At 35.3% G+C, this 14,186-nt stretch overlaps 1 pseudogene; it reads left to right on the top strand.

Annotated features, from left to right (window-relative positions):
- The first annotated feature begins 1,453 nt into the window (after window positions 1-1,453).
- Window positions 1,454-1,957, top strand: LOC125919364 (40S ribosomal protein S10-like; annotated as a pseudogene).
- The last annotated feature ends 12,229 nt before the right edge of the window (window positions 1,958-14,186 follow it).

The following is a 14,186-nucleotide window of genomic DNA, read 5'->3' as shown; positions in this document are numbered from 1 at the left end:
AGGGGCAAATAGATGTGAGATTGTAAGGAAAGGAATTTTAGTATAAAACAATCAACTATTAATCTGCCGCAAATGAGTGAGCAAGCAACAAAGAGAGGCCTTAGCAGACTGGAGAAATGTTTATTATTGACCTGCTGTGAAAGGAATGTAAGGGATGAAGGGCCAGGCAGTACAGAGAGCACTGCTGAGGTTGAGGATTATGAATTTGTCAGTGTTTTGATTATCTGAGGTGCTCCAACAACACACATCAACTCAGGTTGTAGCAGAGAAGCTGGACGAGTGGATTAATACAACTGTTTACTGAATGGGTCAAACAGAAGTATATTAAGAAAATAGAGTGAGGGTTTTGGCAAGAGAATGAAAGATATGATGGACCATAGATTCTTGGTTGGGTATAGAGAGAGTGAAAATGGGAATTAGCAGATAGATTGGGACAGAACTTGGTCAAATGGTATTTATTTTCATGATGTCTAAGAAAAAGTGTAGTGAAAATAAGAGAACACGAGAATGGAAGAAAGGGGAGTCACATTCTGGGGAATACATTCCCCTCTACTCCAGGTGGCTGGACTCCCATTAGAGTAATTCTTCTGGCCCCATTAGAGTAACTTGTATGCCCCCAGGAAGAAATGACTTCCTTAATAGATGAGTTTGATAGAATGAACTGGGCATGTGTGACTCATCCCTTTCCTCCCTTCTGTTCTCAGTCTGTGGATCTGCCTCCTCCAAAGAGCATGCATTCTAAACTGCTTTCTGCCATGCTATAAAAACTCTAGCTTCTAGCAACCCACCCATTCACAGCCAAAGCTTTTAATTGAAGAAGTTAAAATCAACTGATTTGCTTGCATGTCTAAGCTTGTTCTTTAATATAGGTATATTTTATTATTCTCTCTCTTTTACATGACAGTTTTACATGACAGTTTCATACCATTTCCTCACTTCTTCAAACATTCACTACTCCCTCCCCTAAGCTGACTCTCAGCTGATATCTCAGCTTCCTATGTTCCTGAGCAGTTACACAAACCCCCACCACTATAGTTACCAGCAAGGGAAACCACATGCTCTGCCTTCCCACCTGTTATGAAAGATGGTGTTGTCTTCTGTCTAAAGCCAGTGTCTTCTCTCATACGTTCTACCTCCTTTCACCTACTGAAGGACATTTCTCCAGAAATTCACCTTCTTCACCTATGATGAGCCTACATCACAATCTTTCACCTTCTGCTAGACCGTCTCCCTCAGCACAGCTTGTTCTTATTTCTTTCCCTCCTTTCCTTGTCAGCTACTGTCTCATTTCTTTGGTTCCTTGTACAGCAGTGTGCTTTAAAAGTATTGTATAAACACATGGTTTCCATTCCTCTCCTCCCATTTCATTTTAAATTTACATCGATGAGGCTTTTTGCATGTTGTGCATGCCCCTTCCTTTCCAACTCTGGACCAGGACATAGCAGGTGCCGAGATGTTGATGCCCAGGAAGAACCATACTGCCATTTATGAACTCCCTTTCAAGGAGGGAGTGATGGTGGCTAAGAAGGATGTCCACATGCCTAAACACCTTGAGCTGGCAGACAAGAATGTGCCCAGTCTTCACATCATGAAAGTCCTGCAGTCTCTCGAATCATGAGGCTGTGTAAAGGAACAGTTTGCCTGGAAACATTTCTATTGTTAGCTCACCAACGAGGGTATCCAGTATCTCTGTGATTACCTTTACCTGCCCCCTGAGATTGTGTCTACCACTCTGCGCTGCAGAAGTCCTGAGATTGGCAGGCCACAGCCCAGAGTTCTGGAGAGTGATCTGCAAGACTCACACAAAGGGAAGCTGATAGACACCTATAGACCAAGCGCCGTGTCCCCTGGTGCCGACAAGAAAGCTGAGTCCGGGACTGTCTCAGTAACTGAATTCCAGTTTAGAGGTAGATTTGGTCATAGATGTGGTCAGTCACCTCACTAAAGTTGGAGGAGGTTGTTTTGTGTTGAATAAATCTGTAGTCAGAAAAAAAAAAAAAATAGACTTTTCTCCCAACCATCTGCTGAATCCAGTGGCCAGTGCTCAGTCCTTGTTTTAATTGATCTTTCAGCACCATTTGTTACAGATGATCACTCTTGCCTCCCTGCTTCAGTGCTCACCTCTGGACTTCCAGGACACATCCCTCTCTTGGTCGCCCCCACCCCCACCCCCACCTCACTCCGCTGGTTTGTTCCTACTCATTCTCCTTCGCTGGTCTCCCAGGCCTCTTATTTTTGGAGTATACTAGGGCTTGGGTTTGGACCACTTCTCTTGTCTATTTACATTCACTTCCTGATGACTTCATTCCAGTTTTTTGGGTTTCAGTCTGTATGCTAATGTGGTCTCCTGATTTGTGTATTCAACTGCCAATGTGACACCTCTGTTTAGATGACTAATAGAATCTCAAACTCAACATGGACAAAATTGAACAATTGGATTTTTCTCAAACCTGCTTCTTTCACGGCCTTCATCTCATTGGTAGCAATTTCCTCCTTTCAGTGCTCAGGCCAAAAACCTTGTAGTTGTTCTGGATTCCTTTTTTGTCTTTCACAAACCACTTCTGATTCATCAAAAGAACCTGAATACTTCCATAAAATTAAAATAGTTCATCAGATAGCCAATCACCAAAGAATTATTTCATGTGTGAAATCAGTTAGGAATTTATTAATTCCATTTTCATATTGTGTACCGAATTAAAATCAGTACCAGATAAAGAAGTACCAAGATGTAATTTTGATTTATGGTGTGCCTTTGTAATCAGATAGAACTGGTTTCAAATGATGTGACTTTCCCATTTGCCTAAAATGTGATCTTAGACGGTTACATTTCCCTAAGACTCCATTTCCTTATATATAAGTGAGTTATAAATACCTCCTTTTAGAAGGTTTTGTAAAGGACAACTCTGGCATCCCTATAAATAATATCATTCAATAAGTAGCAACTATTGAATTATTGTTCTTGCTCTTAAACAAAATAAGACAGGATAGTGATTGGCTTTGTCTTTCAAATGAAATTCTTGGAAAAAGTCAAATTAAGGAGAAAATAATGTACCCGTTACCATGGCAACTGAGGCAGTAGAGGCAGTAGAGATCTTAAAGAATAAGAAATGATAGTCTAAAGATTGCTTTAGTCTATATTTTCCACAGTTTTGACTAATAATTGCCTTTGTTCCTGTAATCTTGTAATCTTTGTAATCTTAAACATGGGATTATGAGTAGAATGTCCATCCCTATAAATGAATGTTTTTTTAAATGTTCTGTTATTCCAAGATAGCTATGATAACATTATCTGAAAAGCTCTTGTATAGAATTGATCACCATGATTCTTCTTTTCCTCTCATCCTATCAGTTAAACCTGTATCTTCTGAGATGGTATAGACAAACTACTTAACATCAAATGAACTATATGAAGAGCATTAGAACATCTGCTTTGTTTGCTTGGAATATACCTTTCTTCTCTTTAATATGATATTTCTCCCAAAACTCCATGAATGTGTGCATGGAGATGAATTTATGTGTGTGTACGTTTAAGTGGGTGGATACATGTAAGTTTGCAAAGTTTCTTTCTCATTCTATTTCATATTTTTTAAATGTTTATTTATTTTTGAAAGAACAAGCAGAGGAGGGGCAGAGGATCTGAAGCAGGCTCCACTCTGACAGCGGTGAGCCTGATGTGAGGCTTGAACTCATGAACCGGGAGATCATGACCTGAGCTGAAGTTGGAGCTCAAGTGACTGAGCCACCCAGGGGCTCCAATCTGTTTCCTGTTTTTTAAAATCTATTTTTGAAGCTTTTTTTAAAAATCCATTTTCTAAACTACTAGGCAGCATTATTTAATACAAACAATATGAGTTGGTAGTTAGAATATCTGTGATTTGTACATTCTCTCTTTTTGTTTTTCATTTATTCACCAACAACTTGACTATTATGTACCAAGAAGTGTATTCAGCCCAAACTTTGAATGCTATATATACCACATATTAACTATAAGAATCTGGGAATAAGAGTATTTTTTTGAGTTCTCAGGACTAGTCAGCAAGTCAAAATGAGATAATTACTATTAAAATACAACCCATGAAAAGAGAGAAACAAAACATCCAGAGGAAGATGTGTCAAGTATTTCCCAAATATTTATTGGGTGCCTTCTCTATGCCTTGCGTTGTGCTGGTTTTGTTAGTTGTAGACAAGAAGGTCTATATAAGGCCGCTTTTGCACACTAAGGAATCTTATTTCATCTCAGACTTTAGCTGGAAATTATGCTTCTTGATTTAAAAAATAAAATAGGGGCGCCTGGGTGGTGCAGTCGGTTGAGCGTCCGACTTCAGCCAGGTCACGATCTCACGGTCTGTGAGTTCGAGCCCCGCGTCAGGCTCTGGGCTGATGGCTCGGAGCCTGGAGCCTGTTTCTGATTCTGTGTCTCCCTCTCTCTCTGCCCCTCCCCCGTTCATGCTCTGTCTCTCTCTGTCTCAAAAATAAATAAAAAACGTTGGAAAAAAAAAAAAAAGCTTAAAAAATAAATAAAAAATAAATAAATAAAAAAAATAAAAATTCTGTATCAGTTACTGAGAATTCTTTTGCATCCTGATGCGGTAATTATGGTGTATAGTAACAGAGAACATCTATGGAAACTGGACAATAAATAAAGTAAAAAAGATTGATTTATCCAGAGTGGAAATATTGATTACAAATAGCTAAGAATTTAGCCAATTTCTAAGAAAAAGGGAAACTTAATATCAAAACTGTACTATACAATAGTATAGTACATGTAGGGTATATCCATGTTTAAGTTCAATATGTAATATTCTATATGTAGGTCTCATGCCATAGAATAGACCCAGTATTTCTCAACTATTTATGTTTATAAAAGTCAGAACTCAGAAACCCCTTCAGATGTTATAAAAACTTGAACTATGTGGGCGTCTGGTATCCACAGTGGTAGATGAAGAAATAACATCCTGTCATAAAACTGTAATGTGAGATTTGTAAACCAGGCTAATGACATGTATTTTAGAACATGAGAGAAGCTTAACAAAATATAGTAAAATTATTGAGTCATAGAATTATAGAGTTCTAATCAATCAGTATTTTTTTTGTTAAAGGACCGAAACAAAACAAAGCTCAATCCTGAATTTCAGACAGTTTAATATTTTTAATTTAAGCATGAAGATGTTTATGGGCTATTATAATACATGTAAATATTTGTGAAAAATGTCATTCAAGCAAAGAGAAACCAAAGTGCAAAAGAAGAAGGATTATGGAAAGAAGATACCATTTTAAAATTTTCTAATTTGAGTTTGGAAGACAATATATATGTAGGTATGTTTGTGCGTGTATGTATACATATGTGTATGCACATGTGTATAGTCATACATGTGTATAATGCACACACAAAACATACATGCTCATAAATATATACATGCATCTACATACCTGCCTGTATCTAGACATATATAAAAAACTTTATGAGATTATGTGAAAAAAAAAATAACCCAACACACTATCATCAACATGTGAACTGAAAGCATATTTAATATTTTTGTCTTGTTACAAATGGAAGTTTGGAAATTTCAATATGCTTGATTTGTGTTTATTTATTTAGTCCACATAGCTACAAATCTTGAAGGATCACAAAGGGTTCTATATTTATTTACTTGAGACACTCTCAATGAGTAATTAAGTAGCTAAAAAAATCTCTTGAACTTGGAAGAAAGTCTTTGAGGCATTACAAGTTTTGTTTTGTTTTGTTCGTTGTTTTTTAATTTGGATCTTCTAATGTAAGATCTCACTGCTGGAATTGATTATACCTGTTGGTGGAGTGTCTCATTGGCTTACTACAAACACAGTGTTTCCTTTCACTTCATTCACCTGCCCTTCATTTCTGTTCTAACCTGTAAAAGGTGTCTGGCACTTCATTGCTCTTCGATAAAAATTTTTTTAATAAATGCATGAATAAATGAATGAATGAACAAAACCTACCAACTTATACACAAGCAGCTGTGACTCTCAGGAAGGAGACTCTGAGGCAGGGTGTAAAAGTAAACTTACAGTTTTGTCTGTGTACACAGGGTCATCTTTGCTCAATCTTGTAGAAGTCATGATATGAAGAGGAGGATGCAGATATATAGAGATGCATAAATATGACTACACATTTAGTAGATAGATATGATAGATAATCTAGCTGGCAATATGTACTTAACTAGCTTCCACATGCCATCCATATGGATCACTAGGATGTATTGCCCATCTGGACTGCAAATTTCACTCCATCTGGCATGACTTCTAGCTGAACGCTTGGCTAGAGAATTCTTTGTTATCCTATAGTGTTATGGTGTAAATTGTAGTGATATCTCTCTTCCTCGTCCTCGTCTTTCTCTCTCTCTTTCTCTCTCTCTCTCTCATTCCTATTTTTGTCCAGTATGGCATTTTTCCTCCTGAGCATTTATCAGAAACTAACAGCACATGAACAGCCCTTTCAGTGTATTTCTTAATTCCCCAAAGTATTATCACTCTAGCAAATTTTTGAGCTTCTTATTCAATACCTGTAAATGAACAAAAAAAGGTGTATTGAATTGCTTGTCTTGAAGTAGAATATACCGAACAGTTATTTGTTTAAAAAGTTATATTGAAGGGATATAAAAAAAGTGTGAGCTGAATCCTCCTGACAGTATATGGAATAGTAGACTCCAAAGTATTTTTTTGAACTTTTTATCAAATCAAGTTGATAGCATACATTTCATAAGGCTGTAAGAATAATTATTCTCAGAGGCCAAGAGGTGGATTCAATGACTTCTGGGAATCTTCTCTGTAAGTCTATTAAAAACAGTGTCTGGCTTCAGGACTTTTATTTTACCCATTTTTAAGAAAGTGTAATTTAGTTATCCTTTTACTTTCTCATTTTCGAATTCCTTCTGTAAAACTTCAAGTGGTTGAGACAGCTAGAATTAAACTTTTCTGGAGTTTGTATTCTTAATTTCTTTCTTTTGAGAAGAGATATATCTTGAGAGATTTTTGGGCGGTGGTCCGTGGGTAGCAATTAAAATGGATCTTACCAGTACTTGATGTGGTTGGTAGACATGGCCCAGAAACTAATGAGTCCTGGCCTGAGCACAGTAAGTTTTGTTTCACATAGTAATATTGTGCTATATACTTCTACTTTCGAGTTAATACTTAAAATAGTGTTATTATAAATTGAACGCAATCAAACTAAGAATGAAGTTTTTGACAAGCCAAAAAAATCTTGGAAAGCTATTTGGAAAACTTAAGAAAGATGTCAAAATATACTAACCAAAAGTATGAAAATATGTCTCTACATTTTATATATTTTTTGAGATAAGAATGTTCTTACTTTACTTGATTTCATAGAAATGGGGTGTTGACCAGATTAATAAGTCTCTTTATTAATTTCACTTGAGAAAAGTTTATATATGAGAAAACACGTCTAACACAGTTACCTCAGGTGCCCTGAAATGCTTTCAGTCATATTTCCCAAAACATGCCATGTCATCTTATATGTCTTCATGCATTGTTCCTTCTCTTCCTTCAACCTCCTGCCTTTGCCAAGGTCATTTTGATATATCCCTGTGTTAGATACTTTTCAGATGAACTCAGTCTCCTTTACATTAAGTCAGTCATTAGCACTTACTAAACTTCATGTCAGTTGTCTTGTTAGTTAATAACCTCTTAGTAATCGATGTCTCTCCCACCAAATTTAAAATTCCTTAATAAGGACAGAGACTGTATCTCTTATAATCATGATGCTAGGGCCAAGAAATAGTACCAGACTTCTATAACCAAAATGGACAAGGCAAGGTTCTGTATCCTTTCAATTTTCAGATGTGGACACCACTTTCCCTGTTGGCTACCAAGCAGAGAAAGAAAGTTATCTTCAAATAAACATTCAGTACAATTATATACCATCATTATCATAAATAGCCTGCTTAGAAAACAAAAGTTTGGGGAGGAATGTATCTTTTGGCAATTTCTGCAACATTTAGAGTAAAGCACTGTATTTAAAATAATTATATATTTATACTGTTTCTCCTTCCAGCTTACTCAACATTAATTCTTTCTTCCCCTCCCCACACAAAAACTGTGAAAAAGAAAAACCTGTACCTTTCTTGGCCAAAAAGCTTCAGAATTCCTTGCTGAAATAGTTTGTTGGTTGAGGCAAATTCAGCAAATTATGCCAGGGATATGTAATATTATACCATGAATATTTGATTTACTGGCCTTCTAAATAATAATAAGAAATCTAGTGAATCATGTGGTCTGTATTATATCAGAACCAATTTACAGGTAAGCATAAAACACACAGGTTTTATTTGCACCATAATAATCTATTTGGCAAAAAAAAAAAAATAAAAATTCCTTTAAAACTTGGGTTCACAAGAAGCTTCACATTTGTTTTCGAGACATTGTTTCCACTGATAGCTCTTTGAGGAGCAGACTTACCTGGCCCTGCCAACCATAAGAGGAAGTATCTCTGAGTGGGAAAAACTAAAATTTTTTACATACATAGCTAATTACCAAAGCTAGTATGCCTGTATGCTTATTTTATTTAATTTGATAGTCATTTGAATGAATCCCATGTAGCCTAAAAAATCAGAAGGGAAAAAAGAATTTTTAAAAAATATAAGGTAGCTGCTTAAATAATCATGAAAAAGAAAGCACGATTTTTCTATTTAAATTGCAGTGGTAGAGTTATAGTTAAGATAACTAATAGTTTTAGTAACTAGGTAAATCATGCAGGAGGAAAAAAAGCAGTTTTAAAAAATAATCATTTGTGTGCTCAAAGGAAAAAAAGGATGGGAACACATCAAAGGGAAATAGGAGCCGACCTGAAGGACTTCCCCGTAGCCAAATCTGGGATGATTTAAGCATCAAAATAAATTATATTGTATAATAACTCTACGTATAAAATAAATATCTCTGAGTTCATACTGGTAGAAGTAAATAGTTGAAAAAATAATTATAGATGAGGCAAATCTTCCCTACAGAAAAATTCCATTTAATACATATAAACAGTACCCTCCCCCAGGATGTAAAGCTTAATTTTACCACTTTCTATCACCTCTTGGAGAATATACTAGACTTAGTGGCCAAGTTCCAAAGAATAGAGTATGGAAAGGAAAACATAGTAACTTTACAGTAGAGAAACCTGGCAAACAACACCTTACCAAGTGATGGTTAATATCACTAGTGATAGGTGGATATCACATACTCCCATGATGTTGTGATGAGGTCACTTCATTAATATATGATGAGAAGGACACTTTACCTCTGTGGTATTCTTCCCTAAAACCCATAGCCCAATGCTAATCATTAGGGAAACATCAAATAAAGTTAATAAAAGCATCAAAGCAGGGTAGCCTGTGGGATACTTGGCCTGTAAATCTTAAGTCTTCCAAAGATTATCAAGATCATGAAAAACAAGGAAAAGCTGAGAAGGTGTCACAGGCCAGAGGAAACTCAGGAGACACGGAAACAAACTGAATGTGAAACCCTGGATTGGAACCAAGAACACAAAAGAGACATTAGTAGAATGACTAATGAAACCATAGTAAAGTCTGGAGTTTATTTAATAATAATGTACCAATATCAGTTACTCAGTTTTGACAAATGTATCAGAGTAATACAAGATGTTAACAGAGAAATCTGTTGAGGGATATATGGGAACTCTCTGTACTATCTCTGTAACTCTTCCATAAATGTAAAATTATTCTCAAATTAAACATTTGTTTAAAAATTATCTTCTGGGGAGCCTGGGTGGCTCAGTCGGTTGAGCGGCCGACTTCGGCTCAGGTCACGATCTCGCGGTCCGTGGGTTTGAGCCCCGCGTCGGGCTCTGGGCTGATGGCTCGGAGCCTGGAGCCTGCTTCGGATTCTGTGTTTCCCTCTCTCTGACCCTCCCCCGTTCATGCTCTGTCTCTCCCTGTCTCAAAAATAAATAAAACGTTAAAAAAAAGTTTAAAAAAAATAAAAATAAAAAATAAAAATTATCTTCTGGTTTATTTAGCAGTTTGCCGAGCAAACATTTACCTACTTGCAGAATTTACCAGAATGTGGGGTCCTATCTAAAGAATTGAGAATCATTTTTCTGCTTCCTCCTCATTGGTATAAATTTGAATCATAGTTGGCAAATAAAAGCTACAAATGAATAAAAAGTTAAGTTTTGAGAGCCCATCACCATCATAGTTTGATCGTCTTCAGGTTCAAAGCAGGTGGTTCCTGGTTGTTAATTATATGTAACTATGCCGTCTTAGATACATTCACAAAGTCACCACTTTGGGCTCATTCTCATCTCTGTTCTCCTGAAGTCTCCACCTTTGAACCATGAGTAAATGGAGCATTTATTTTTACCTCTAAAAAGTGTAAAGTCATCTGAATATGATCTTTCATACAGACTGAATAGTCTGTGTTAAAAGCCATAAAAAATGAACACGCTTTGCAGCACAGCCTATATGTTTACAGTTAATGTTTTTGGATATCGACTTAAAAATCTTCATGTATCTAAAAGATAATTTTCTTTTTTTCTATATATGAGAGTTAAAGTTTTGGTTTTTTAAAAACAAGTGCATTGTCCTTTTTTAGTTAACTTTGAAACTTAATGATTTTTGAGTTAAAATGGGAGAAGTAGAGTAATGATTATGCTCATATTGTGATGTGCGTTAAGAGTTCAGAAAAGTAGAAATATTTAGTGCATTTTATTTGATAATACTCCTAGTATTATATAGCTTTCCTGAATTGTATGTCTTGAGCTTTAATGTTCTAGCCAACTATAATATGCTTTGATCTCTAAACTTAAAAATATTCTTCCCTTTCAAAGAAAAGGATTTGTACAAAAGTCTAAAATCTCATTGAAAAGGCTGGGAGTAACAAAGAGATCTGGAAACATACAGAAATAAGAGTGATGGAACAATAATTTGTTGCTAAATACGGCTTTAAACAGCATACGAAACATGCTTCAGGTTAGTCAGAAGAGGTCCTCTGTATTACACTGTGCGCGCTTCCCTGAAATGAAACTGTATGTTATTGGTTAACCAGGATATTTAGCATAATCACTCTGCTAGACTGTGGTGGAGGGAGGTGATTATCACTGAGAACAGATGGGCAGGTCCACAGCACTGCCAGATTCTGCACAAGCTCCATTTATTGTTGGTTCTTGCTTTTTCCCTTCTGTGTTTTAATTTTTTAAAAAACATTGTACGTTCTAAAGAACTAGCTGCACAAAAGGTCGGTGGCTGATAACCTTTCAGCTTAGATTTCAAACGTAGGAGAAAGATTCAAAATGCTATCACTGTGTATCTATGAAGGATGGGGCAGATTTCATTTTACCCTCTAGCCTCCCTCAATGCATGCACGGATTTATCTGTACGCTAAGCTCTCTGCTCTGCATCTGTAGCTCCTTGTGGATTATATTGTCTCTGTGATCAGAAATGATTTTCTCGGATATGAACACCGTTTCTGGCTCCCCTAAAGTGCATCCTCCTAATGGGACCCGGTTTTACACTTTTCAAGTAAGTGTGTTTTAAATGGCTTCACTACTTAGGAAGTTAATGTATAGTCAAACTTTTAATAAAAGGAAATATAATCAAAGGAAAACTGCAAAGTGTGCAAGTGTTAAAGAGGATGTAAGAAATGGATAATGTGCATGTCAGTTTAATCTGTTTTTTAAATATGGAAATAGGATGGCATTAGAATTCTCTGTGAATTCAAGCAAAATAATAACGAACACTTAATTTTCTCCGGGATTTTAAAACTTGCTACTGTGTCATCCTTGAGGGTTTATGAGATGAGTCTCCTGATACTGTTATTTATGGCTATAATATGGTAAATATTAGAGTTACTTCTCTTCTATATCACAGAGAGAATAGAAGTAAGAGACATATTATGGAACTTTGAAAACTATGTCCTCTGGGCTTAGAAAAATGTTTTCTATTTCATACACATAGCTCAACAGAATTTGTTAGTTAATTTTGTTACACGTGCAATATACAGGCAATCAATAATATAGGAAGCTTACATATCATGTTTAGTATGCGTTACAATTTGAGATCAAGTAGAAACTCATTAAGATGGAAGCTTTTCTGTGTTATCAAGAAGTCAGAATGATTTATAATATAAATATAAGTGTGAGTAACAAAGCTGTTACCTACTAAATGTATTTCAGTTGCCTGTGAATAAATCAGTCATCAGTCTGGAAATGGATAAGCCTAAACTACATCAGATTCTTCCTCATTTTTATCCTCAAACTGCATCTTTTAGTACTAAGGTTTACTTTGTAATTCAGTCATTTCATCATTACATGAAAAAAGAAAATGAACCTCTTCCCTCCATATATTTTACTTTATGGGAATATAAACAGCCTGGCATTTAATTATTTTAGCTCTACAGTTACAGTGTTCTGAAAAATATATATATAAAGACCTAGAGATTAATATGGGAGAGAGTCAGAATTCTTTTAAAAGAGGGCTCTGAATAAATGCACATCTGATTTGTTAATGTCTTTTGCCTTTGCAAACTATGAGCAGTAAATATAATTACTCCATCTCTCTCCCCGTTTTTATACTTCTATTTTTAATCCTGTTGCCTCTCCTGCTTTACACTGATGTCTACTGATAGTGCAAGTCTGTGCTGTTACAGAATATATTCACTTCCCAGTGGCGATCTGCTTATTGTGGCAGTGACTCAAAATGCAAGTGCCCTGGGGCTGTTCTGCAGAATTATTACTTTTTTTTTTCTTCTCCGTACACTGAGATATAAACACTCTTTACAATATCCTGTAGCTGGCTCTTTGGGGCAGCTTTTGACATTAGGTATTCTACTTCAGTCTTTTAAAGTTTAAGGGTCAGTAAATTCCATATGCTCAGTCATGATACAAGCTTTTTACAATTCCTTCGGTAAAGATCTTGCTGACACCTTTCTTGGCAGATGATTTTCTTTGAAAACACACTGGAATGATTTTTAAACACTCATTTTGTTGTTGTTGATGTTATAACGATTCATGTACAAACTCTAGGAATTTGGACAAAATAGAAATGTTGACAAATAATGAACTCTATTTCACATTTTTAATTCATAAAGTGACATTTGATCCTGACATTTATGGTAACAGGCAATGTGCGCTTAACTTTTTGTTGCTATTCGTTTTTGTTTTTGGCAGAAGAAAAGGAAGAAAAAAAAGATCATTTTTTAAAGCATAAAGGTAAAGATTGATAAAAGCTGACTCTTTTTATTTTCAAAGGGCAGAATTAAACATGATTAGTTTTCTTCGTTATATGTATCAACCTATTTTAAGGCAATGTATTTTCTTTGGTTGAAATATTGTTATAAGAGATGAGATGCTGGAGAAGTAACAGACCATTTCTGGGGAAAAACATGAAAATAGTTAAATTTTCAAAAGTGGTTCTCATTATGGAATGGCATGCATAAGTGTGTTTCAGAAACGATTCTGCATCAAGGAGTTGAGATTTTAATGCTTACTTTCTTAAAATTATTTTAGCATAAGAGTTAGCATATGCAAAACATTTAAGATAGCTTAGCATGAATAATATTCAGTTTGAGTTCCATCTTCTCATTAAATGTTCAAACTGTTCTGTCATATTTGCTGAAACTGTACATTACCAAATTTTAAGAGTAAGATTTAAAATGTATTTGACCTGAACAGTTCAAAGGTAAAAAGCCAACAAATAAGCTAAAGGATATTAAGACTTTCTTTTTCATTATATTTTAATTTAGTCAAATATATTCATACTTCTACATACACATGCAAATACTGTTTTTGTATAGACTATCTAACACTTAATTTAAATTAATTTCCTTATGTGTGAGATCTCAGTTCTATATTACTGTGAATATACGCGTATCTGTTTTTTTGTTTTTTTGTTTTTAATTCAGAGGTGCTTTGATCCTGGATGATGCCAGAACTCAATTTGCACTATATATTTAGTGAATTGTTTATCCCCCAAAATCAAGTTCTGGAGTGTGGTTGCTTAGAATGCCTTTTGGTTGACAAAAATTAAGATTAAATGCTACCATAAGAAAAAATTGATTATAATGTTTGTGTGTATTAGAACTGCCAATTTATGGAGCTGAAATGTGTATAAGTGGGAAATCTTATTTAAAACAAATTTGAATGGATATATATATATGTATATATATATGTGTGTGTGTGTATATATATTGTA

The sequence above is a fragment of the Panthera uncia genome, chromosome B4 (genome assembly GCF_023721935.1).
Source record: "Panthera uncia isolate 11264 chromosome B4, Puncia_PCG_1.0, whole genome shotgun sequence".
NCBI classification, from domain to species: domain Eukaryota; kingdom Metazoa; phylum Chordata; class Mammalia; order Carnivora; family Felidae; genus Panthera; species Panthera uncia.
The sequence above is the reverse complement of the archived record's forward strand: the minus strand, read 5'-3'. Positions and strand labels throughout refer to the sequence as shown.